This window comes from Macaca thibetana, chromosome 2 (assembly GCF_024542745.1).
Source record: "Macaca thibetana thibetana isolate TM-01 chromosome 2, ASM2454274v1, whole genome shotgun sequence".
NCBI lineage: Eukaryota > Metazoa > Chordata > Mammalia > Primates > Cercopithecidae > Macaca > Macaca thibetana.
The window spans coordinates 98,667,348-98,693,467 of record NC_065579.1 but is presented as its reverse complement, the minus strand read 5'-3'; the positions used below and the strand labels follow the sequence as shown (position 1 = coordinate 98,693,467).

General features: G+C 42.7%; 1 protein-coding gene across 5 annotated transcripts in view; it reads left to right on the top strand.

Annotated features, from left to right (window-relative positions):
- Window positions 1–26,120, top strand: part of ZNF445 (zinc finger protein 445) — a 63,486-nt gene that overhangs the window by 18,372 nt on the left and 18,994 nt on the right. For 2 of the 5 annotated variants that reach the window (XM_050778387.1, XM_050778383.1), the window contains exon 1: window positions 6,592–6,663. The exons of 1 other annotated variant lie outside the window; for it this stretch is intronic. The gene's annotated coding sequence lies outside the window, so the exon portion shown is untranslated. Of the gene's footprint in view, window positions 1–6,558; window positions 6,668–26,120 lie in introns of those variants that run through there. 2 more of the 5 variants (XM_050778385.1, XM_050778384.1) reach the window with 2 other exon arrangements.

Sequence of the window (26,120 nt, the reverse complement as noted above, 5' to 3'; positions counted from 1 at the left end):
ATGAATAAGGAGAGCACAGAGGATTTTTAGGGCAGTGAAACTATTCTGTATAATACTGTTTTATGGCTATCAGTAAACTGATTCCAAAGTTTACATGGAGAGGCAAAAGACCCAGAATAGTCAACTCAGTATTAAAGTAGAAGAACAAAGTCAGAGGACTGACTTTACTGGACTTTAAGCCTTCCTATAAAGCTATAATGATCAAGACCATCCTCCTGCCTCAGCCTTCCAAGTAGCTGAGACTACAGGTGTGCACCACCACACTATTCTGGAAATTATTCCATATGATGCAGAATACATGTATGTGGATACATGTATTTATACATTTGTCAAAAAACCATAGAATGTATAACACCAAAAGCGAACCTTAATATAAAGTCGTGGCCTGGTGTGGTGGCTCACACCAGTAATCCCAGCACTTTGGAGGCTGAGGCAGGTGGATTACTTGAGTCCAGGAGTTTGAGACCAGCTAGAGCAACAGAGCAAAACCCTGTGTCTACAAAAATACAAAAAAATTAGCCAGGTGTGGTGGCTTGCACCTGTAGTCCTGGCTACTCAGGGGCTGAGGTGGGAGGATCGCTTGAGCCTGGGAGGTCAAGGCTGCAATGAGCTGTGATTGTACCACTGCACTCCAGCCTGGGCAACAGAATGAGACCCTGAAAAACAAAACAAAAACATACACACACATACACACACACACACACACACATATTTGATTGTAACTAATGTACCACTGTGGTTTGGGATGTCTATAGGGGGAGGTTATGTGTGTATGAAAACAGAGTGAATTGGGAACTCTCTGTTCTTTCTGTTCAATTTTGCTGTGAACCTAAAACTGCTCTAAAAAATAAGGGTTGTCCAGGTGCGGTGGCTCATGCCTGTAATCCCAGCACTTCAGGAGGCTGAGGAGAGTGGATTGCTTGAGCCCAGAAGTTTGAGACCAGCCTTGGCAACATAGTGAAACCCCATCTCCACCAAAAATACAAAAATTAGCCAATCTCATAACCTGGTCTCAAAATAAATAAATAAATAGATTTTAAAAATAAGGGTTATTCATTTTAAAAAGTGACAGGAAGATTCTGTGAGCAAACCTAATCCATAGGGGTTGTTCAGGCCCCATCAGACCCAGCTTTGCCTCCAAATTCAGGGCAGATGGTGGTCTGCTCGATTCAGTATCCTTTCATTTGCTTTTTCAGCAGCCAAGCGAGGGTCAGTGGGTAGACTGCTGGGAAAGACAGTCCTGCACAGCCTGTCAACCCTTGCAGTTTCAAAGCATGTGCCTCGGGCTTGGAACTTTTACTTACATGGTGATAAAGAGCCTCCACACCCTGTCCTGGGCTCACTGCCTTGTTTGGGAAGATCTTTTCCTGTACCAGGTTTGACATATACTTCTTTGTTCTGCTTAAACATGTGCATCATATGGTACCAACCCAACCCCACTGCTATATCTGTTCTCAGTGGGAAGGGAATGGGGTCCTTCCCAGGCAACACGCAAAGAGTGTATGCAGACCATCTGTCTGCCTTGGTTGCAGGGCAAGTCCCACTGGCCATGGGGAACCAGTGCTCTCTATTGAAGCTGATCTTACTCTGTCTCTTCTCTGCATGAATAAAATGTTCTATCCAGTGCTTGTGTAAGTCTTGTCTTTCTTGACAAGCCCCAAACCTGCAAACCCTGCAGTGGCTTACCATCGCAGGACTGCTGCTTTTGGTGGTACTCATTGTTAAGCTCTGCTGTCCTCTACCCAGCAGGACTCCTCTGTTGGAGGTGGAAACAGGTGTCAGTTGCTTGACACCTGGTGACTGATATACCCCAGGTCTGGAACAGTAAATTCCAGTGCACATAGTGCACACTCAGTAAATTCTTTGTGAATGAAAGAATGAATGAGTATAGATAGATGTGGCTTCCAATACCCATACTGATACTTCCTACTTCTTTGTTCAGACAGAGAATAAGGAAAGCAGGAGGAGCAGGTTTGCTTGGGGCACAGGTGGTGAGTGAGTTGTTGGTGCCAGTGGAATGGTAACACATCATGAACTAATTCTATTAGTTGTCTCAAGTCTTGGAACTTCCACCTCCAGACTTTGTTTCTTTTTTTTTTTTTGATACGGAGTCTCGCTCTGTTGCCCAGGCTGGAGTGCAGTGGCGCAATCTCAGCTCACTGAAAGCTCTGCCTCCTGGATTCACGCCATTCTTCTGCCTCAGTCTCCTGAGTAGCTGGGACTACAGGCGCCTGCCACCATGCCCAGCTAATTTTTTGTATTTTTAGTAGAGACGGGGTTTCACCCTGTTAGCCAGGATGGTCTCGATCTCCTGACCTCGTGATCCGCCTGCCTTGGCCTCCCAAAGTGCGGGGATTACAGGTGTGAGCCACCGCGCCCGGCCTCAGACTTTCTGTAAGAAAGCTTTGCTCCCTTATGGGCTCTTGTAATGCCAAAGCTTTGCTTTCTAAGCCTGTCTCTGATACAGACTTATTACAGAAATCAAATACTAATATGATTGTTTCCTTTCCCCTTACATTCTCGCTGTAATAAGGCCAGCACCCTCTCCTCTCTTCCTGCTTCTCTCTCTCTCTCTCTCTCTCTCTCTCTCGGCAATGGAAGTCAGTGAACAGGAGGAGGATCACTTCAGGGCCCTGAGGAAAAATAAAATTTTGAAGATTATTTAGTGATGTGATAAAAAACACTTGACATTAGAATGGCGAGTGAAAAAAAGGCAGGACAGAAGCGGTTGCCAAAAGATGAAATTGCAACAAATTTAGTTTAAAGACCAAATTAGGCCAGGCGCGGTGGCTCACGCCTATAATCCCAGCACTTTGGGAAGCTGAGGCGGGTGGATCACCTGAGGTCAGGAATTCAAGACCAGCCTGGTCAACATTGTGAAACCCCGTCTCTACTAAAAATACAAAAATTAGCTGGGCGTGGTGGTGGGCGCCTGTAATCCTAGTTACTCAGGAGGCTGCGGCAGGAGAATCACTTGAACCTGGGAGGCGGAGGTTGCAGTGAGCCAAGATCACGCCACTGCACTCCAGCCTGGCTTCAGAGCGAGACTCCGTCTCAAAAATAAATAAATAATAGTAATAAAGACCAAATTAGGTTTTGTTAGTGATTCTGGATTCAGGCAACATCTCATTCTATAAAATAGAATGGGTATTCTGATAAGCTGAACAGAGTAGATTGGCTTTATGAGCAGAAAAAGGCCAAATAAAGCAAAAATAGGGAACCAAAAGCAGACTGGTTGGCATTAGTTATTTCAGATTACTTTCCTTGTAAAGGTTAAAGCAGAGGGGACTTCGTTATCATACCAGCTAAATCTGGCCTGTTTGAGGATTTGGCTATTATCACAATAGAAACCTCCTAAGGGCCTGGGTTAGATACAGAGAAGATTGATTAGTCAACAGATGTTTATTGAGTACATACTATGTAGTGAGTGTTGTTCTAAGTACTTGAGGTATAGCAATGCATGTAAACAAAGATTCCATAGTTTTTCTTCCTCATGGCTATGGCCTGACTCAAAGATTCTTTTGCCCCCTCTATTACCAATAAAGTTTAAACTCCTCATGTATATTCCCTCCTGGCTTCCTGATCTTCTCTCTTTCTCTACTTTTATGTTCAGATGCAAGGAATATCCTCTGCAGAAAAAGATGGAAGGTGGAGGAGGGAGTTGAGTTCAATTTTTCATTTTAAGTCCTTCATTAGTACTACTTAATGCATCAGTATTTTTTTGATATAAATGATAATTTTAAAATTCATTTAAAATTGGATCACCTTCTAAAATCTCATATTAAAATATATTTTTCAGTATCTTAAAATTAGAGACAGAAGGGGGAATTCAGAGAAGATTAATTATACGATGTAATATAATATGTAATATATTTCAAATGGCCACAATTACACATAATTTAACTGTTTAAACATTTGTTCTGTGTTTTTCTTTTAGGAGAGTACCCTATTCCAATGGATCACAGTAATCACCATCCTCAGATACATTGCCCTATTTTATTTTCATCCTAATATTTCAACCCCCCTCCCTCAAACTACAGAGAAGGGGCTGAATTTGAGGCCAGAAAAGGAGTGAAAATCCTACCAGGCCAGTTTGCCCACAGCTGATTCTCAGTGTTAACATCTTGTCTCTTTTCTCAAGTCACATTCCAGATCCCCATCTCAACACCCCAATTTTTTCTTCCCCATTTCAAAATAAGAAGAAAAAAATTAAGGAGGAAATTTCCCCCTTCTATTTGAAAGGCAGAATCCTGATGCACTTTAAATTCCAAAACAAAGAAGCAAATGAACATACAATCCTTTAGCATGTGGTTTTTACATGTAGCAAGGAATCAGGGTAAAAGGATAATCTACTCCCAGGTTCTCAAATGTTGGAATCATCTGGAGATTTTAAAATCTAGGCTTGTCACTGTCTCACCCACAAAGATTTGGGTTGAATTGATATGAGGTATGGACTTTTTAAAAGCTCTAAGGAGGATTCTAATCTGCAGCAAAGTTAAGAACCACTGATTTACATGCACAGTTCTTTGCTGCTCCAAGTGTAGTCCAGGAACTGCAACATGGGTACACCTGGAAGTTTGTTAAAAGTATTCGTTGGTCCCTCCCCAGACCTCTTGAATTTGAATCTACGGTTTAACCAGATCCCAAGTGGTTTGTATTCATATGCACATGAGAATTTGAGAATCTTACCTAGGGCTTTTACTAAGCAAACTGCCCCGATCTGAAAGAGAGTATATAGTGCTCAGGAAGTACAGCTAGCAAGAATATGCCTCCTACCAGAAAAGTGAAGAAACTTCATGGTTATAGGCTCGAGTGGTGTGACACTCGGAGAAATCAGGTATTAGCAGAGCTCTGAGATTCAAGAAGCTGTGTAGGTCTTAAAATCAGAGCTGCAGTCCCAGTGGCTGCTCCCTAAACTTGGCAAGTGCTAGTGAAGCCAATCTGGTTGATCTGTTTGATCACACTAAATGTGGGTGCTATCTATGCTAACCACCTATCACGTTGAAAAACATCCAGTAAGTACATCCCAAACACATAGAACCTGCTCAAACTCTTCTATGATGGGAAAATTTTGTTCTGAAACATAACTTGAAAACTCTTCTCACCACTATGGGTGGTTCTGAATCACTCAAGAACATTATATTGAGTGGAAATTAATGGACAAATTAGGCATTGACAAGCAGTTTCTATTTTACTTTTTGCATGTGTTGGATATTTTCCAATTGCCCCTCCATATTCAGTCTCAGTCCTCAACCCTGCTGTGACACTTGGGAGACTGAGTTTCCTGGATTGCCCTCTGGCTTCCAGTTGGGTTGGGCCAATGGGAAGCCCTGGCAGGAGATCAGAAGAGAGCTGGGTTCAGGTTATTTATTATCCCAGCTTCCTTTGTGCTGGACTATGGCTTCGATGTAGCCCTCAACTGAAAGCCACAGGTTCTCTCAAGTAGCCTGCTCCTAGGGGTGAGAATAGCTTCTAAATGTTGCTAGCCATGGGATTCTGCACCACCCCGTGTTGCATTTCCTTAACCCTGTCCACTTTGTGTACATCGCCCCTTGTGAGCTCTCCCCACTTACCTTGTTTGAATGTGTCGTCTGTTTCTCTATCACCTCACCACCATCTCCCTGGTGTTCAGGATCTATTCTCTGTTCCCATCTTTGGTGACTGAAGCATTAAAAAGGGGTGGATCAGATGAGTAAAGCAAAGCCTCAGGGCACAGATGGGCATCATGAATGCCTATCTGAAAGATCAATTAGCAACATGTTGCAGCCTACCACTAGGAAGCATAGACCAGAGGACTACCAGGACAGCAGCTTGCAGCATGCCCTCCGATGGCAGCATATGGCCTTATGGCTTTGGCTCTGCACCCTCAAGGTTCTCTGGCACTGGCAATAGATGACATTTGCTCCTACAGGGGGTGGGCAACCTCTCCATGTTGCTTCACCTCCTCTTCAAGCAGCCCCTCCACCCTCCCAACCTACTCCTCCCAGATTCCACATATTATTGGGCAATGGCATCATTGTTCACTCACCAGGTGAGCATAGTTAGAATTCACCCACAGGAGAAAACAAGTGAAGGCCGTGGGAAGCTAAAGTATGGTGCACATCTGGGCTGGTTATGAACAGGTATTCCTGGGTATGGTGATGATGGGGATGAGCTCGTCTTGGAAAGGCAGGAGTTCTGGCACCTAGCTTCCCGTAGCATCTGGGTCCCCTCTTTGAAGGGTACCCAGGCGAAGAATGAGTGGCTCCCTTAACCCCTTCTCCTGGCCAGAAGTAGTCTGCTAGATACTGCCGGCTCTATTTTCACTCCTAGCTTTGGATCCCTTTCTTCCCTGGAGGGAAAGAGGCCTTCAGGGCAGTCCCGCAGACACGACAGGAGGGATGTAAGAAAACAGGCGCGGCTGGGCATCCAAGCGTGGAAGGGAAGTCCACGGAGCGTGGAAGGGAAGTCCAGCGGAGGGTGGTGGGAGATGTTGGGCAAACCCCGCCGCCCGCTGCACAGGAGCCGGAGAGAAGCAGAGACGTTGGGCCTCCCAGTTTCCTAGAGAGGCCGCGGAGGGCCTGGGGCGGTGACGCGCGTGCGCGATTCGAGCCGCCGGGAGGTAGGCGCGGGACCGGTGGCTGCGGTGGCGGCGGGTGGACCGATTGTCGCTCGGCGGCGAGAGTCGGTGAGAGGCCTGGCGGGGGGCGGGGGTGGGGGTGGCGGCATTGCGGGCGCAGGGCTCCCCGAAGGCCGCGGCATCCTCGGGCCTGCTCGGGCGGCGGACGGGGCCCAGCCTGGAGGCTGCGCCTGTGGCTGGGGTCTGGCGGTGGATCCCGCCCCCGCCACGCTGAGGGCGTATAGAGAACCTCTTTGCCTCCCGGGCGTTCAGGGTAGAGAATCTGGATTCTCCGGGCATTCTCATTTCATCCAATTATGCAAATAAAGCGTATTTATTAGAGACAATTAGATAACACGGGAAAGTAGAAGAAAAGTAAAAGTAGCCGCAATCCTGAAATCTGTCTCCAGGCCTCCTGACATTTAAAATATCTGTGCATAATTCTGCACACTGACATCCATAAATATATATTATGAAATGAGAGCGTGCCATTGCTTTTTAAAAAACTTGTTAGTATTATTGTGAGGAAACAGTATTATGCCAAAATACACATAACATTTGCCATACAATACATAAACGTTTACCATTTAACCATTTGGAAGTGTATAATTCACTGACATTATGTACATCCATACTACTGCTTTTTAAAAATCATAATCTCCTGAATTTGTAGAATGCATTTGTTCGTATTTTGGCTAAAATTAGTGCTGGCATTATGACACCACTAAAACATTTTTTTTTTTTCGAGGATAATTAAGAAATCATATTAGCAGTTTATTTTCTGTGAGACACATTTACATGAAGCTCTAAATAGTGAAGTGACATTTGTGCAGAAAAATAGCAAAATCTTGTTTGTTAGGGTGATTATCTTTCACAATGAAATAACTAGTATATAAAATGCAGTTTTTAAACAAAGGCAGAGCTCTAACCTACAGCGATTGTAGCACACTCAGACTTGCACAGGCCTAAGAGATCAGAGAATTGTCTCCTTCCGAATTTATAAGTGGTGGCCAGGAAAGAATGTTATTCTGTTTCAAACTGCTTGCAGTGCAAAACTGAAAACTCAGTATTAGGTTGGTTGTTTTGCGAGGAAGTGCCAGGGAGTGGTTTGAGCAGTAATTTGATTAAGCAGTTTCAGAGAGCCTCCATGTGTTGTGTGTGTCTGCGTGTGTGTGTGCATGTGTGTGTGTATGTGCATGCATGTGTGTGCATATTCAGGGACCAAAGAATTAGGCTGCTCTTTTATGTTATCTTAATGAAAGGCAGACACATTTTGGTTAGGAAAAAAAAAAAAGTCTCACTGTAAGCCGAAAAGATGAGAATGTTTTGAATATAAACCTCAGTATGCACTTAAAGAGGAAACTGACAAAAAGCATGAAAAATGGCAAGTATTCCACCAGTAGGTTTTCTGTGACTTCTCGTATCCAGGAAGAATTAGTGCATACGCAGTCTACGATGTCAGAGAGTAAACTATAGTAAAACATAACACTATATTTTGCAATTTTCAATATTTTGTACTAGAAACAATGTGAAAGTACATTTCTGTGATTCTCAGGCGAATCGTTAGGTGTTCTGTAAGATTGAATTTATGAATTTATTTTTTTCCTTCCTAATCTTAAATTTCTTTTTTTTCTTGTTTATTTTATTTTATTTATTTTTGAGACAGAGTTTCGCTTTTGTTGCCCAGGCTGGAGTGCAGTGGCGCAATCTCGGCTCACTGCAACCTCCGCGTCCTGGGTTCAAATGATTCTCCTGCCTTAGCCTCCCGAGTAGCTGGAATTACAGGCGTGTGCCACCACGCCCGGCTAATTTTTGTATTTTTAGTAAAGACGGGGTTTCACCATATTAGTCAGGCTGGTCTTGAACTCCCGACCTCAGGAGATCTGCCTGAGCCTCCCAGAATGCTGGGATTACAGGTGTGAACCACCGTGTCCAGCTCTTGTTTTATTTTACCATGTATCACTTGTCACTTTTTAGCATACCAGGTATCTGTCTCCTCATACGCGCCTCAAGGCAGCACTGGAACATGTAGTAGGTTCTCAATAAATATATGCCAAATTAATGAAAGAAGGAATCCAAATTGGTAGATAAAAATCGACAGTATTAAATGTCCTCGATTTTTAGGAGCCACTTGCTAAGCTAATCTTTAATACCTGATCATGCGTAGTGGCTCATACCTGTAATCCCAGCACTTTCGGAGGCCGAGGCGGGTGGATCACCTGAGGTCAGGAGTTCAAGACCAGCCTGGCCAACATGGTGAAACCCCCATCTCTACTAAAAATACAAAAAATTAGCTGGGCATGGTTGCGGGCACCTGTAATCCCAGCTACTCAGGAGGCTGAGGCAGGAGAATTGCTTGAATCCAGTAGGCGGAGGTTGCAGTGAGCGGAGGTCACGCCATCCTATGCTAGCCTGGGCAACAAGAGTGAAACCCCATCTCAAAAAAACCAGAACAAAACCTGTAATACCTAAAATGGAAATAAATCAGATAAAAATGATGACTGAATGACTGGAACTTTGCAATCTAAGATAAGACAAACTTTTTTGAAACAGAGTTAGCGATCTTTCGCCCAGGCTGGAGTGAAGTGGCGTGATCTCAGCTCACTGCAACCTCGGCCGCCCCCCTGCCCCCGCAGGTTCGAACAATTATCCGGCCTCAGCCTCAGGAGGCCTCACGAGTAGCTGGGATTACAGGCATGCGACACCACGCCCAGCTAATTTTCGTATTTTTACTTTTGAACTCCTGACCTCAGGTGATCCACCTGCCTCGGCCTCCCAAAGTGCTAGAATTATAGGGATAAGCCACCGTGCTTGGCCGACAGACTTTTTATTTGGAATAATTGTAGACTTACAAAGGGTTGCAAACATTTTAGAGTTCTCTTACACCTTTTACCTAGTTTGTCTAAAGTTGCTATCTTGGGTTACCATAGCATGTTCATCAAAATTAAAAAATTTACGTTGGTACGGTACTATTAATTAAACTGCAGGCTTTTAAAAGTTTATCTTTTTTTTTTTTTTTTTAACGTTCTTTTTCCATTGTAGGATCCAAACTAGAGTTCCTCATTACATTTAGTTGTCATGTTTACTTGGTCTGCTTCAATCTGTGACAGTTACTTAGTCTTTCAAAACACTTTTGAAGAAGTGTTTTATATTTGGTTTTTTTGAAACGGAGTTTCGGGTGGGAGTGCAATGGCTCGATCTCGGCTCACCGCAATCTCCGCCTCCCAGGTTCAAGTGATTCTCCTGCCTCAGCCTCTGGGCAGGAGAGTAGCTGGGATTACAGGCATGCGCCACCACGCCAGCTAATTTTGTATTTTTAGTAGAAGCAGGGTTTCACCGTGTTGGTCAGGCTAGTCTCAAACTCCTGACCTCAGGTGATCCGCCCACCTCGACCTCCCAAAGTGCTGGGATTACAGGCCTTAGCCACCGCGCCCGGCCTTGTATTTGTATTTTTATAAAGTCCCTCAATTTGGTTGCATCTCAAGTTTTCTGTCAAGTTTTACCACTCGAACCTTACTGTCTTTCTCCTAGTCATCAGTAATTATTTGGGGGAAGATAGTTTACTGCTTTGCAAATGAGATAGTTTCTCTTTGAACTTTGGTCTAAGTAGCATTGATTGATTGATCTTGCCTACAGCAATGACTACTGTGGTGTTGGGATTTGACTTTCTCTTTCCTTCATTCCTTCTAAGCATTCATTGGATACTTACATATGATTCTCATTCATTCAAAGTATTCATTGGAATACTTTGTGAGGAAGAGCTGTCCCTTCTCCCCTGTTATTTATTTATTCAATCAGTTATATTATTTTGTGCTTTGGATACTTATTTTATTCATTGCCCTAGAATGCAGTACTATTGTTATTTTATTGCTGAACTTATTGTAGCTCTTTGACTATTGGGAGCTGTGTCCCTTTGCCTGATTTTTTTTTTTTTTTCCCAGTCCTTCCCTAGTTTTTGTTTTCTGGTACCCAAAACCCTTATATTTTGCTCTCCGGCCTGGCATCAGTCACTTCTCCAAGGATCCCTGTTTGTTGTTGTTTGTTTTAATTGGAGAATAGTGTAGTATTTAGAAATCAAATTTTGGGCACTCCCATTATGAGTTTATTTCTTAATTGGTAAATGAATATAAATATTATTTTAAGGCTTTAAATATATACTGAAAGCATTATTTTTTATTTTTTATTTTTTATTTTTTGAGATGGAGTTTTGGTCTCATTGCCCAGGCTGGAGTGCAATGGCATAATCTTGGCTCACTGTAACCTCCACCTCCTGGGTTCAAGCGATTCTCCTGCCTCAGCCTCCTGAGTAGCTGGGATTACAGGCATGCAGCACCATGCCCGCTAATTTTTGTATTAGTAGAGACGGGGTTTCTCCATGTTAGTCAGGCTGGTCTTGAACTCCCGACCTCAGGTGATCTCGCCTCAGCCTCCCAAAGTGCTGGGATTACAGGCGTGAGCCACTGCGCCCGGCCCAGCCTGCATTTTTTCCTAAGTTGTGATTATCTTAGAAACTTGTTTGCTTAGTATCAGTTTATATACCTTCTATACACTTACACTGGTAGGAAAACACAAAAATAAGAGACTAGTTCATGGGGACATTAAAAGGAAAACAAAGAAATTACATTGGCCATGAGGTGAAGAAACAACGTAACAGAAGAAAATCTCCTTGAAAAGTATCAAGATCTTGGTTTGAAGTTTCCCTGTTCTTTTCAAAGCCATTTTCTTTGTGGGAATGAAACTGGGTTAAGGTATAAAGCTCTGGGGGGAGAGTCCTGAGAATAAGATCCAGCTCAGATTCCTTCCCAGTCCTCAATGTAATTGTGATATAATCTCAGCAAGAAGATAAGTGAAGCTTTTCTTCTATCCTCAAAAGCTAGTTGGGACTTGGGAGAAGCCTGTGGCATTAAGATACCTGAATTTCATTGGCAGGCTCAGCTATCTGCTGGGGTAGCTATGTTCACTATGCTTTGGGTCTTTGCTTCAGAGTTTGAGAGGCCCATGAGGTCTTAGCTTTATTCATGTTCATGATTGCAGAGGCTGGGCTAAACTTTCTTTGACTCAAGAACTGGAATCCTCACTATATTCACAGGCATTCGCTCTGACTTTTCTGTTAGTCTTCTCATCACCTCTTTACAAATACATTACTGCTAGGCAAGGTGGCATGTGCCTATAATCCCAGCTACTCAGGAGGCTGAGGCAGAAGAATCATGTGAGCCCAGGCGTTCAAGACCACCCTGGGCAATATAGTGAAACTCTTGTTCCCCCACCCCCCTCCAAAAATCTGGAAGTTAGCTGGTGTTGGGGGGGAAAAAAAGTCACTGACCCTTTTGGACATTTGTGCAGCAGCTGCTTCAGAACGTCCTGCTTGGAGACTTATTTTTGGAGCTGATTTGACTGTGGGTGTCAATTTCCTGAGTTTGGTCAGTGCCGTTGATATTTTTCACTGGGTACATTTCTTAAAAGTGTTTCTCTCTGGCCTCAATTTCTTTCTCTTTAACTTAATTGCCAGATTTATCTTCATCTTTAGCAGCATTTTAGTTCTTTTCGTACTTTGGTTTTCTTTCTCTTCTGTCTGTTCTGCAAGTTTGGCCATGAAAGTCTCTCTCCTTTTTCTGTTTTTCAGCTTTCTCCTGATAAGGTGTTTCTCCTTCCCTTTTGTGCTGCTGGAACCCACCGAGGCTGGAGCCTGCTCCTCTTGGTCCTGAAGCTCCCACTGCTTTTCAGTCTTCGAGTCTCCTTTTATAGGCCTTCATTTATTTACTTTATCTCTTCTTTCATTTTCCCTTTTTTTTTCTTTGAATACTTATTCTTTCTCCACTCCCTTTTTTTACAGCAAGGCCTCAGTTCTCTGCCAGAACTGTAGCAGCTTCCTCAGCATGTGTGATCCCTAATGTAGCTCTTTTCTTGCCTCTTCTTGGCCCTTAGAGTAGGACTGTAGTTTCTTTGTTTTTGTAGGATGATTGCATGCCTTCTAGCGTGAGTCTTCACATCTTAGTTTACTGTCATTTCTTTTGACAGTATTAGCAGCACTTGCTGAGCACAGAGGACATTGGATAGGTATTAGTTCAGAGCAAATGTAGAAGGTGGTGGCTCTGTTTTAATATCATAAGTGTCACTCCTTTTACATTTGCTTCACAGTGGTGGGAGATGGAAGGGGTCAACATTATCAGGGGATATGACCTTCATCTGTGACTTTGTGCACAGGGTAGTGGGACCACTTTGCAACAAGTTCTGAGACCTGTTGTCCATCTCACACTTTTTGTAGACTCTCCAGTTCTTGTCTCGTGAGTCTTCAGTTTGTCAATTCAGTGACTATTTATGGGCATTTTTGGAGCCTGGAGTAGATTGATGGCTGTTACTAATGGGTCTTTTCCACCAATAATGTCTGGGTACTTTTACTCCTAGATAAAGAAGCTTTTAGGGACAAGAAGATACTGATGAGAATGCTCTCCAGACTGAACCAAGAGTCATATTGGAGAAATTCTGGATGCAGGTGATTCGTACAGTCAGCTGATCCTGTGTCTGTGGAACATTAATGGCAGCACTACCTGTATTTCTCTTTTTCTTCAACTTTTATTTTTTTTCTTCCATTGTTGCTGGCTACTACTTTTCTTTGTTTCTGTTTTCTTTCTGGATAGGTTTTTTTTGTTGTTTTGCCTTTTTGTTTTGCATGTTTTGTTTTGGTAGCATTTTGCTCTTCTTGTTCTCCACCTCACTTGCCTGTTTTTTTTTTTTTTTCCCCTTACATCTGTTCACCTGGAGAACTTCCTTTTGTAGTTGCTTGAGCTGAAGCCATTGTTTGTGCTCAAGTCCCCCCTCAAGAATGTGCTGTCCCTTCCACTGTGCTTCTGCCATCTTCAGTCCTATGAGTTGCTACTCAATTGCTTTGCTTCTTAAGCAGAATTATTGATCACTTTGCTGTTTATAAATGTAATGGGTAACAATTTAGGCAATATAGGCAAATAAGGAAGGAGAGCCCTGTCATCTCACCTCCCAGAGGAAATCATGACTAAAAACACTTTGGTAGTGAGGCTTAGGAGCTTTTATGTGTATACATAAACTGTGCTTTACTTTTCATTTGCTTTAAATTGTAAATGACAGTATAACTATGCTTTCTAATACTTGCTTTTCAATTTACTTTTCTTTTAGGAAATAGAAGACAAAAAAATATAAAGTTGCTTTTAAATGCAATTCTCGGCTGGGCGCGGTGGCTCAAGCCTGTAATCCCAGCACTTTGGGAGGCCGAGGCGGGCGGATCACAAGGTCAGGAGATTGAGACCATCCTGGCTAACACCGTGAAACCCCGTCTCTACTAAAAAAAAATACAAAAAACTAGCCGGGCGTGGTGGCGGGCGCCTGTAGTCCCAGCTACTCGGGAGGCTGAGGCAGGAGAATGGCGTGAACCCAGGGGGCGGAGCTTGCAGTGAGCTGAGATCTCGCCACTGCACTCCAGCCTGGGGCACAGAGCAAGACTCCGTCTCAAAAAAAAAAAAAAAAAAAAAAAAAAAAAAAAAAAAAAAAGCAATTCTCTACCTTCCTATCCCCACCACCAGTAAGAGTTTTTGTAAATTCTTCCAGGCTTTTAGAATTTGTTTGAGTAGTTATAGGTACATTTCACATACATGTGTATACACACACGATTGTACATTTTCTTTTTCACAATTCGTACTTAGGATGTGCTTTTAAACTTAGCACATATTTTTGTTATTGTTGGGAAAAGCAGTCATGCACAGTTTCTCTCTCCTTACTTGGCTGTGTAGGAGTGTCCTTGGATGCCAGGCATTGTGGCTCATGCCTGTAATCCCAGTGCTTTGGGAGGCCAAGTCAGGAGGATCTCTTGAAGCCAGGAGTTTGAGACTGGCCTGGGCAACATAGTGAGGCCCTATCTGTTAAAAAAAGGCAGGGTGAGGGTGGCACATGTCTGTAGTCTCAGCTATTCAGGAGGTTGAGGTGGGAGGATCACTTGAGCCCAGGCATTTGAGCCTGCAGTAAACTATGGTCGTGTTACTGCACTCCAGCCTGGATGACAGAGTGAGAAAAAAGAGTGGCCTTGGGCCCAAAACATTTCCTTACGAAAGAGTGAAAGAGTCCTCACAACCTTTGCTGGGTTTAACATCTTGTGAGGGACTATCTTGTTTTTCTGCACTTGATGTACTCCTCTATTCTGTTTTTTGTTTTTGTTACTGTTTTTGTTATTATTATTATTTTTTTGAGATGGAGTTTTGCTCAGTCACCCAGGCTGGTGTGCAGTGGCATGATCTTGGCTCACTGCAACCTCCACCTCCTGGGTTCAAGTGGTTCACCTGCCTCAGCCTCCTGAGTAGCTGGGATTACAGCGATACATCTCCACGCCTGGCTAATTTTTGTGTTTTTAATAGAAATAGGGTTTCACCATGTTTGCCAGGCTGGTCTTAAACTCCTGACCTCAGGTAATGTGCCCACCTTGGCCTCCCAAAGTGCTGGGATTACAGGCATGAGCCACCGTGCCTGGCCTCCTTTGTTCTGTTTCTAAGTGCATGAATCAGTAGCCCTCATTCATGCTCCTAGCTTTCTGCATTTCAGACCCCACAGAGGAGGGATTTAAGGTCCTTCTACTGCAATATGAAGCGTGTATACACACACCACCTGTGTAGACTGTTGAGTGGTTCTGCTGGCCATGAGGGACCAACACATTGCAAGTGGCTGGATCTTGTGCACTCTCTGTCTCCATAAGTAAACATTGTATCTCTTGAGCTAGGGTGGGGGTGGTGTCTTTTCTGAGTGACCTCAAGTCATACACTGTCTCTTCCTTGGGTGACACCTAGTTGCCTTGTAACCTTAGCTACAGAGCCTTATCACCTGGCATATGGTGAAGCAGTTATGTTGATGTATAACAATTCTAGTACATTCCTTTTAGGTGTGTGAGTATTTCATCCTATAAAATACTTTTTTTTTTTTAAGAGACAGACTCTCACTATCCTCCCAAAATACTGGAATTACAGGCATGAGTCACTGCACCTGGCCAAATGCTTCACTTTTATAACCTCCCAAGAGGTTCACCTTGCCTGCTGCCTTGACAGAGCTGATTCATCAAGACAGGGGTATTGTAATAGAGAAAGAGTAATTCATGCAATAGAGAAAAAGTAATTCAGCCAGCTGTGGGGGAGACTGGAGTTTTATTATTACTCAAAGCAATCTCCCCCAGCATTTGCAGAGCAGTTTTTAAGGATAATTGGTGGGTTGGGGGAAGCCAGTGAGCCAGGAGTGCTGATTGGTCAGAGATTAAATCAGAGAGAGTCATAACTGTCTTTCTTGTGCTGAGTCAGTTTCTGGGTGGGGGCCACAAGATCAGATGAGCCAGTTTATTGATCTGGGTTGTGCCAGCTAATCCATCAAGTGCAGGATCTGCAAAATATCTCAAGCACTGATCTTAGGAGCAGTTTAGGGAGGGTCAGAATCTTGTAACTTCCAGCTGCATGACTCCTAAACTGTAATTTCTGATCTTGTGGCTAATGTTAGTTCTATAAAGGCAATCCAGTTCCCAGGCAAGAAGGAGGTCTGCTTTGGGAAAGATCTGTTACTGTCTTTATTTAAACTATAAACTATAAGTTTCTCCCAAAGTTAGTTCAGCCTGTGCCCAGGAATGAACAAGGACAGCTTGGAGGTTAGAAGCAAGATAGAGTTGGTTAAGTTAGATCTCTTTCACTGTCTCAGTCATAATTTTGCAATGACAGTTTCAGTGCCTCCCTTTGGGTTTTATGACACCTTAATAAAATGTAGGTTATGAAGGTGGGAAAAGACCGTTGATTGCTCTGGCTTCTTCCTGCTGACAGGGGACATAGTGGGAATGGGAGTGAACCCCAACATGAGAAGAGTAGAACTGCTTTGCAACTGTCTGAGTGTACTCCTGCAGGCCTGGCCAGGCGTTCATGGCTTGCATGACAACATTAGTATTTTCATTTGTAATTTTACTACAGTGTTTATGTGAAACAGCCTACTGTAAGGTAAAGAATGAGTCCTAGGATGAGGAGTACAATTCCCAATTTTAAAAGCAAAGATTTGAAAGTATTAGTTTGGGAACTTCTAACCCACAAAGAATTTAGAATTTAGTTTAAACTGCAGAGAAAAAGCCTCAGGAACAGTGAACAACACTGTACTATAGTTTTGAAGCATAATTTTCTCTCTCCAGTCCCCATTTTTATTAAAAACAAATCTTGATAGAACTGATTTGTTTACAAAATAAACTTTAGTCTTACTGTGCTTGGCCTGATTGTTTGCATAAAGTGCCCCAAGAATATTATTTTTCACTTAGGCTTTTTAAGTTGGCTTTGATAGAACTCTGTTCCATGCAGATTCTCAGTTAAGACTTTTTAAAAGCCGAGCCCAGCCATGGGTTTGTACTCTCAAATACCTGTGAGTTGGGCAAATTCCTCTCCTCTTCAGGTCCCAAGGTAACTTGGGGTTCCTGGACCTGTTAGAAAGTGACATTCTTTACTTACCACAGGTCGTCAGGAACCTTGTACGGAGACTGTGTGGGCAAGGTATGAGGCCAGATTCCCCAACAGGCTTTAGTTGGCTCTGTAAGTCAACTTTGATTCTTTAAAGGAAGCGTGATTTCTTCAGCTGTGTCCTGTTACAAAAGGAAACAGATTCTTCTGGCACTTACTCAATGAACTGTACTGCCATTGAGAATATTCACAAATAGTTTCCAAATTCTGGATAAATCAGGTAGAAAGGAACAAATATGCTTCAAATTTTGTTCACAGGAGAATATTTTACTCGTTAAAAGTTGCAAATAGCTCTAAAGAAATAAGTTATCTTAACTCTGAAAACAAAAGGTTTAGCAGTGTTTAACACATTAACTTTCCATGAGAGTCCTAGGAGCTTGTTTTATTCTCTATTCCAATAGCACAATTTTTAAAGTTATCTGAGACTGGCACTTAGAGTCCTACATCTGATTATAAACTGCCTTTTGAAAAGGACCAAAGCAAGACAAAATATCTGTGGATGACAAAAATCTGTAGCCACTATGAAAGCAACAGTTGACTAGGAATTTTGGTTACTTCTGTGGCGTACAACAATTTTATATAACAATTATAATAATGTACACTAAATTATGTCAGCATTATAGAAGTTTCCCATAATTTTGGAACACATACTGATAACATATTTAAACACAGTCCCAAGTAAACCAAACACCATTCATTCTTCTATTTGAAAGTGTTTATTCTAATATTACAATCTCCAGAGTTAATTAATCAGAATCCTGCATTAAGAGCACCTGTTAAATTTTATACCAGATTATAAAACCATATTTTAAAGAGGACCAAAATGAGACAATTGTCTGTGGATGACAAAAACATTTTAGGGCAGCCACAGTTAAAGACACGATTGACAAGGAAATTTGCCACCTCCATGGCATACAGTGTGTTAACATAATTATAATTATTACTGATAACATATACTAAGTCATATTAGTATTATGGGGTTTTACATAATTTCAGAACATATACTAATAACACACTTGCACACATCTAGGCCAAAGAAAGCCAAACACCATTTTATATTTGACAATGCTTCCTGTATGATTTTTGTACCAAAGAAGCCAAATGCCATTTTTGGACTTTAGAGGACCGAATATCTAAAATTCTAGGTTGGAAAGAGACATAATTTATAATTTGATTTTGGAAAGTTTGTCAATTAGCAAAGGTTTAAAACACTGGATATCACAAAATAGAATCCCAGGTCACCATAAATCATTCATTTGGCCAAAATTCAAAAAAAAAATTTTAAAAAGAAAAACCTTTACTCTGATAGAGGAGACTTAGCTTTCCAAAGAAGACCCAATGAACATAGCATGAGGCCAACCGAATCTCTCTTCTCTCCTTTTTTTCCCTGCCATTTACCCAAAGGAGAAAACAAAACCCTTTTATTATCTTTTAACATTACTTAAAAATCATCTTCAAAAGAGAAAACCAAATTTCATTTTTGCATTAATGCATCTTTAATGTTAAAGCTAGTTTTTGTTTGTTTTTGAGACAAAGTCTTGCTCTGTAGCTCAGGCTGGAGTGCTGTGGCGTGATCTCAACTCACTGCAACCTCCGCCTCCCAGGTTCAAGCGATTTGCCTTCCTCAGCCTCCAGAGTAGCTGGGATTAGAGGCGCGTGCCACTGCACCCAGCTAATTTCTTGTATTTTTAGTAGAGAGGGGGTTTCACCATGTTGGCCAGGCTGGCCTTGAACTACCAACCTCAGGTAATCCTTCCGCCTTGGCCTCCCAAAGTGCTGGGATTACAGGCGTGAGCCACGGTGCGCGGCCTAAAGCTAATTTTTAAAATAAAAGTTTGTATCTCTATCCAGTTTTAATTAGTTTGACCATAAGATAAGATTTTCATAAACTTTTTAGACCCCTTTACAATTTTCCATCAAACAGCAGATCAGTTTTCTAAGAAAACCCTGTTCGGACACATGGGCCTGGATTTTGGCCCCACATCACTATGATTTTAATTTTTTAACCTATGGAAAAAAGCTAAATAATTTCTTTTGAATCTTAGCCAACTTGTTCATACCCACAGAAGTTTTACAGGATCAACCCTTCACAAACCCTTTTCACTTTGCTTAAACCTTCAGTTTTGTTCCATTCCTCTTTTAGGTGAAGACAATCCTTAAAACCCTCTGAAATGGACAAAATTACATTCCCTTTAACAAAAGCCATGTTCCCATGCCTTCTTACAATCTTTTACCAAAAACACATTTTCTACACACCTTGTATGTAAAACTGTTTCTCCAGTGGTCTCAATTAAATGTTACAATGTTAACTCTTAGCAAATTTTATTTTTAGTGGAAAACCTGATAAGCGATTTTTTGTTTTGGAGACGGAGTCTCATTCTGTTGCCCAGGCTGGAATGCAATGGTGCAATCTCGGCTCACTGCAACCTCCACTTGCTGGGTTCAAGCAATTCTGCTGTCTCAGCTGCCCGAGTAGCTAGGACTACAGGCGCATGCCACCGTGCCCAGCTCATTTTTTGTTTTTTTTTGTTTTAGTAGAGACGGAGTTTCACCATGCTGGCCAGGCTGGTCTCGAACTCCTGACCTCGTGATCTGCCCACCTCGGCCTCCCAAAGTGCTGGGATTACAGGCGTGAGCCACTGTGCCCAGCCAAGCAAGCGATTTTAATTATGTATCTGGGGTGGAGCCTAGGATATCAGACAGAAATGACGATAAGGTCTGACTCTTTTTAGCATAGCTAATGGGCATGGCTCTCCATATGTCCCAAGGCCTTGTCTATAATCTAATGCTCCAAAATAGATAAATTGAACAATTCTCAAAAGTCAAAGAAACAATTTGACCTTAAAGCATTTGGCAAATCTGATATCTTAATTTAGACCAAATGTCTCCATTTTCAAGACATTTTATTTTATCTTTAAAACTGTCTTTATTTCCAAAAGAATACTAAAGTCACGTGAACAAAAAGGCATTAAAAGTTTTAATTTTTCTGACAAAATATTTGATTTAAGCGCTTACTTTCCTAAGCCAATCAGAGTTCTTTTGTATATAAACATACAACGTATAGAAACAGACAGAAGATTCAGCCCTTGTAAGATTTTTCATTTGCCAGTTTCTTGGTTGGATTACTGGCTTCAGAGTTGAGCCCTTGGAGGAACAGGGCCAGGAAAGCATGTGTTTCTAGGGCCACATAAGCAGCAAGTAAGCAGCTGAAGGCAAAGACAGATCCCCAAAATTAAGGGCGCCTTTTTATACTGGTTCCTGGATCCCCAAAAGGAGGGAAATGCTAGAGAAGACAGTGCAGTGCTGCTGCTGCCCTTTTTTTTTTTTTTTTTGAGATGGAGTCTCACTGCAACATCCAAGCTGCAGTGCAATGGTATGATGTCAGCTCACTGCAACATCCGCTTCCCAGGTTCAAGCGATTTTCCTGCCTAAGCCTGCCAAGTAGCTGGGACTATAGGCACGCACCACCATGCCTGGCTAATGTCTACATTTTAGTAGAGACAAGGTTTCACCATATTGGCCAGGCTAGTCTCGAACTCCTGACCTCAAGTGATCCGCCCACCTCAGCCTCCCAAAGTGCTGGGATTACAGGCATGAGCTACCGTAACCAGTGGACAGTGCAGTGCTTCTACCCTGCATTTCATTGCAAGGCAACCCAAACCGAATTATCCCATTTTGTAATCAGCTCATCTCTCATGGGAGTCTCATCTCCCAGTGGGAGGTGGGGATGTTTCCTTATCTTCCAGGTGGCCAAGAGCATGCTTCTCTGATCCAAGTGTGCAGAATCAAGTATCCCTCCGTAGTTACTCTTAGCCATCCCTTAAAGTATACGTAGTTATTACACACCAAAGCTCTCTCATAATGCGAAGTAATTTCTGATACCCCAATACTCAAAAACGTCAGATAACACAACGCAAAACAGAACAGAGCCTTTGATTTTGAAAGAGATCAGCTTTTAATTCCTATGGTTTCATGAGGAAAACAGAGGTGGCTTGTTTGTTTCCCCCAAAACAGGGTCTGTGGTGCCTCGTCTGTTTTTCCCAATGAGTTGCAGGCTACCAGAAGTTATCTTAGGGCCTCTCATCTGTGCATTAAGAGTGGCAAGACAGGCTGGGCTCAGTGGCTCACACCTGTAATCCCAGCACATTGAGAGGTTGAGTCAGGCAGATCACCTGAGGTCAGGTGTTCAAGACCAGCCTAGCCAACATGGTGAAACCCAGTCTCTACTAAAAATACAAAAATTAGCCGGGTGTGGTGGCAGGCGCCTGTAATTCCAGCTACTTGGGAGGCTGAGGCAGAAGAATTGCTTGAACCTGGGAGGCAAAGGTTGCAGTGAGCTGAGACCGTGCCATTGTACCCCAGCCTGGGCGACAGAGTGGGACTCCGTCTCACACACACACACACACACACACACACACACACACACACACAAAAGGAAGAAAGATAATTCAGTCGACTGAGAAGAAAAAACCTTTTTCCGGAAAAACAAGTTCCAAGAAGAAAAAGAAGAGACCTTTTAAATATACCTATAGCTTGTTTATCCACTTTTAATTAAGCTTTTAACCATAGCACTCTTAAAAAAATGCTTTAAATATTTTTTATTACCCAACTTTAGCCATACCAAGCGGCCAATGTTTTTGGCTTTTGAATTTTACTGCAGGTAACTTCCCACATGAAATTAATCAGATTTCACTAAGGTTATAACTTAGCCATGGACACACGGGTGTCTCAAAGAGATGATAAGCAGTTTCTTTTTTTTCTTTCTTTCTTTTTTTTTTCCCAAGATTTAGAATCTCCCCCAGGGTAGTTTAGAGAAAGGAAAATTCAAGATAGGAAATCAGAAACTATTCATGGGCAGGTGGGGAACCTCAATAAATGGAAAAGTTACATAAAAAACCAGAAAGGAATCATTCCGGAAGCCGAGAATAGAACCCAGGCTGCCATTGTCATAAAAGCAAAGCCTTAGCTACTGAGTTAGAGCAATGAGCAGTTTCTATGGTTCTTCCCAGAAGGAGCGTAGGGAAGCCAATTTCAAGCTTGCCAAGTTTTTTAACTACTCAAGATAATTTTTAGGGCTGTGACACGAACTTCAAAATTCCTGTCCTCTGGATGGTGGAAACCAAGAGAAAGTATCCCCATGTGGTCACAAGGTTAAGCTCTTAAGGACAGAAAACAAGACAAATTTCATACGATATTGGTTTCAGAGACCTGTAGCAAAAAGTAACTGTCCAACCTGCTAGGCTGGCTTGAAAAGCAGGCTTATAGGGGTCCTAAACCCACATTCTATCCTGTGATACTCCTTTCTCCATTACAGAACACAGAAAGACAAATTCTTAGCGCAAAGTACACCAGATTTGCTGCCGCCTAAGACTAGTTTCTATTAAACCCTTGCAGAGAAACCAATAGTGACGTTTACCCAGACAAGAGAAAGAGAGACCAAAAACTTGCCTGGTAAGCCTTTCTTACCCTTTTTTGCTGGCATACCAGGTTTCTGGGCTCCTTTTCTCTGCAGCTTCCAGAAGAATGGAGCAGCTTCTGATGACCATCCTCACTGTGCCATAGCTGTGGGGTTCAAGCCACTTTACAAAAGAAAATCACTCTTTCCTGTTTTATGGAACCATAGGCAAGATTCTTAATTTGCCCAACAGGCTGCATGGGGAACCAAATTAACATTTTCTATCCCAGCAAAACACACATAACAAAACAAACATTAGTCACCTTGTTCAGCACCCAAAGCCAACCTGACAGAGCTCAAACTTCTTCCCGTTGGTCCCTGTTGTCTTTGATCCATTCCAGATGGGAAGGGACAACCTGTGAATGGTAATTCACAATGGGGTCTCTGGGCAAGGGGAAGAGCAGATAGTCATCCCAAGAGACAGACCTGTTGAGCGTTGAGCCTTCTTTAGAGCTCATCAAATGTGACCAGACAAATAAGGAGGGTTCTTTGAGTTAGGCCTGCTGGACTTCTATCAGGAACGCCTCTGAGATCCCTTCCACATAAACAAACACATGCAAAGGTGAGGCAGACAGAAGGCCTTCCAAATCAGATCCCTAATTAAACTATCCTCCTATTCTCGGTCTGAGAAACCTCTAAATCTTCCTCATTGAGTTAGAAGTCTTCCAAACCAGGACTCTTCCTACTGGTTAGAAAGAGTCCCTCAGGAGCCAAACAGACACCCTGCAATGGTGCTACAGACACAGACACCCCATGGTGGAGCTACAAACAGACACTCCATAATGGGGCTACAGACACCACACCATAGGGCTACAGAAGCTGCTGGGAGAAGGAAGAAGGCATTGGCAACGCCTAGGATATTCACCAATGCAGACACCCTGCAATGGGGCTACAGACAGACACCCTGTGATAGGGCTGCAGTTAAGGGATGTCCCCGCAGGACTGTTTCTCCATTGCTATGAAATCTGTGCACATTGGGTCGGCAGTGCCCCACCAGTAGAGAGAGTACCAGAATCAGCCCCCGGTTCCAAAAGAACTAGGTGGCTGCTTGGGCTGCCTTCTGGATCCATCGCTGGAGGGGGGCCACTGAACCAGGGGCAGGTAGCCGCAAAGGCAGTCCCGGACAAGCCCCCAAATTTGTAACCGCCCAAGGAGTAAACTTTGCCTGCTGCCTAGACAGAGCTGATTCATCAAGACAGGGGAATTGCAATAGAGAAAGTAATTCACACAGAGTTGGCTGTGCGGGAGACCAGAGTTTTATTATTACTCAAATCAGTCTCCCCAAACATTCAGGGAGCAGAGTTTTTAAGGATAACTTGGTAGATGGGGGGAAGCCAGTGAGCCAGGAGTGCTGATTGGTCAGAGACGAAATCACAGGGAGTCGCAGCTGTCTTCTTGTGCTGAGTCAGTTCCTGGGTGGGGGCCACAGGATCAGATGAGCCAGTTTATTGGTCTGGGTTGTGCCAGCTAATCCATCAAGTGCAGGGTTTGCACGGTATCTCAGGCACTGATCTTAGGAGCAGTTAGGGAGGGTCAGAATCTTGTAGCTTCCAGCTGCATGACTCCTAAACCATAATTTCTAATCTTGTGGCTAATGTTAGTTCTATAAAGGCAATCTAGTCCCCAGGCAAGAAGGAGGTCTGCTTTGGGAAAGGGCTGTTACTGTCTTTGTTTAAACTATAAGTTTCTCCCAAAGTTAGTTCAGCCTGTGCCCAGGAATGAACAAAGACAGCTTGGAGGTTAGAAGCAAGATGGAATCAGTTAAGTTAGATCTCTTTCACTGTGTCAGTCACAATTTTGCAAAGGCAGTTTCACTTTTATTTTTTCTTTTTTTAATTTTTATTTATTTATTTATTTTTTTTTTTGAGACGGAGTCTCGCTCTGTCGCCCAGGCTGGAGTGCAGTGGCACAGTCTCGGCTGACTACAAGCTCTGCCTCCCAGGTTCACGCCATTCTCCTGCCTCAGCCTCCCAAGTAGCTGGGAGTACAGGTGCCCGTCACTACACCCGGCTAATTTTTTGTATTTTTAGTAGAGACAGGGTTTCACCACATTAACCAGGATGGTCTTGATCTTCTGACCTTGTGATCCTCCCGCCTTGGCCTCCCAAAGTGCTGGGATTACAGGCGTGAGCCACCACGCCTGGCTCACTTTTCTTTAGGCCTATTGTTGGGCAAGTAGATTGTTTTCAATATTATGTTATAGAGTGCTGTAGTGTACACTTATGTAAATGTCCGTATACCGTGCATCTATTTTTCCAGGATAGATTCTTATTTTATTTCATTTTTTAATAGAAACGGAGTCTTGCTGTGTTGCCCAAGCTGGTCTTGAATTCCTGGGCTCAAGTGATCCTCCCATATTGGCCTCCTAAAGTGCTAGAATTACAGGTGTGAGCCACCATGCCTGGCTCTCAGGGGAAAGTCTTAAAAGGAAAATTCCTGGGGCATGAAGAAAGTGCCTTTTTAGTATAAATCTTTAACTAGAATTCATTTTTTTGGTGTGTGGGTTTTTTTTTTTTTTGTTATTTTAATTTGGCTAGCCAGTTGTCCCAATGCAATTCATTGGATAGTCTAATCTTTCCCACTGATTTGTAATGCTGCCTCTATCATAGAGCAAATGTATATGTATGCTTAAGCCCATGTCAGGATTCTGTATGTACTGTTTCTTTTATCTACTATTTGCATATTCCTTCAGTAATAGTGTTTTCATTAATGTAGCTTTGTAGTAAGCCTTAATGTCAGGTAGAACAAATATTTTCACCTCTAAAAAGTTATCGTGGCTATTCTTGCCCTTTTACTCATTTGCTTGAATTTTAGAATATGCTTATCAAGCCCTAAGAAGAGATAGTGGAATTTGGTTGGGATTTTATTAACCACACATTACCTTAGGAAGAATTGGCATTGTGAAAAGATTTGTCTTTCCATACTTAAGATGTATTCAGTCCTATTATGTCTTTTGTTTCTCTTTTAAGATCCTGTACATGTTTTTTTAGCTTTATTTCCGGGTGTTTTATTTTGTTGTTGTTGTGTTGATTAATTTTCTGATTGTGTTGCTCAATTTATTTGACAGAGCAGCTCACAAAACTCAGGGAAACACATTTATCAATTTATTATAAAGGATATTTTAAAGGATACAATAAACAACTAGATGAAGAGATACATAGGGGGAGGTCTGGCAGTGTTCTGGGTACAGGAGCTTTTGTTGCTGTGGAGTTGGGTTGCGCCACTATCCTGGCACATGAATGAGTTCTTGTTCGCCTTCCTGCAAACCTCCACAAGTGCAGTTGTCCATAGCTCTCTGTACCCCATCCTCTTGGACCTTTTATGGATACTTCATTGGATAAGCATGATTGAAGCTTGGACAACCATGTAAAACATGACTGGACAAAAAGAGTTGGATCTCGTATTAATAGACTAAGTGGGGACACTCAGGCTGTTAGTTCAAATTCTTCTTGGCCTCTCTATGCAGCATTTTGACTTACTGAGTATGAGGCAGGACTCCCGAAATGGGTGTCTTATGACCTACAATCAGATATGATAGGTCAGAGAATTTACGGCCAGCAGAAAGACGGAAAAGGGGGAA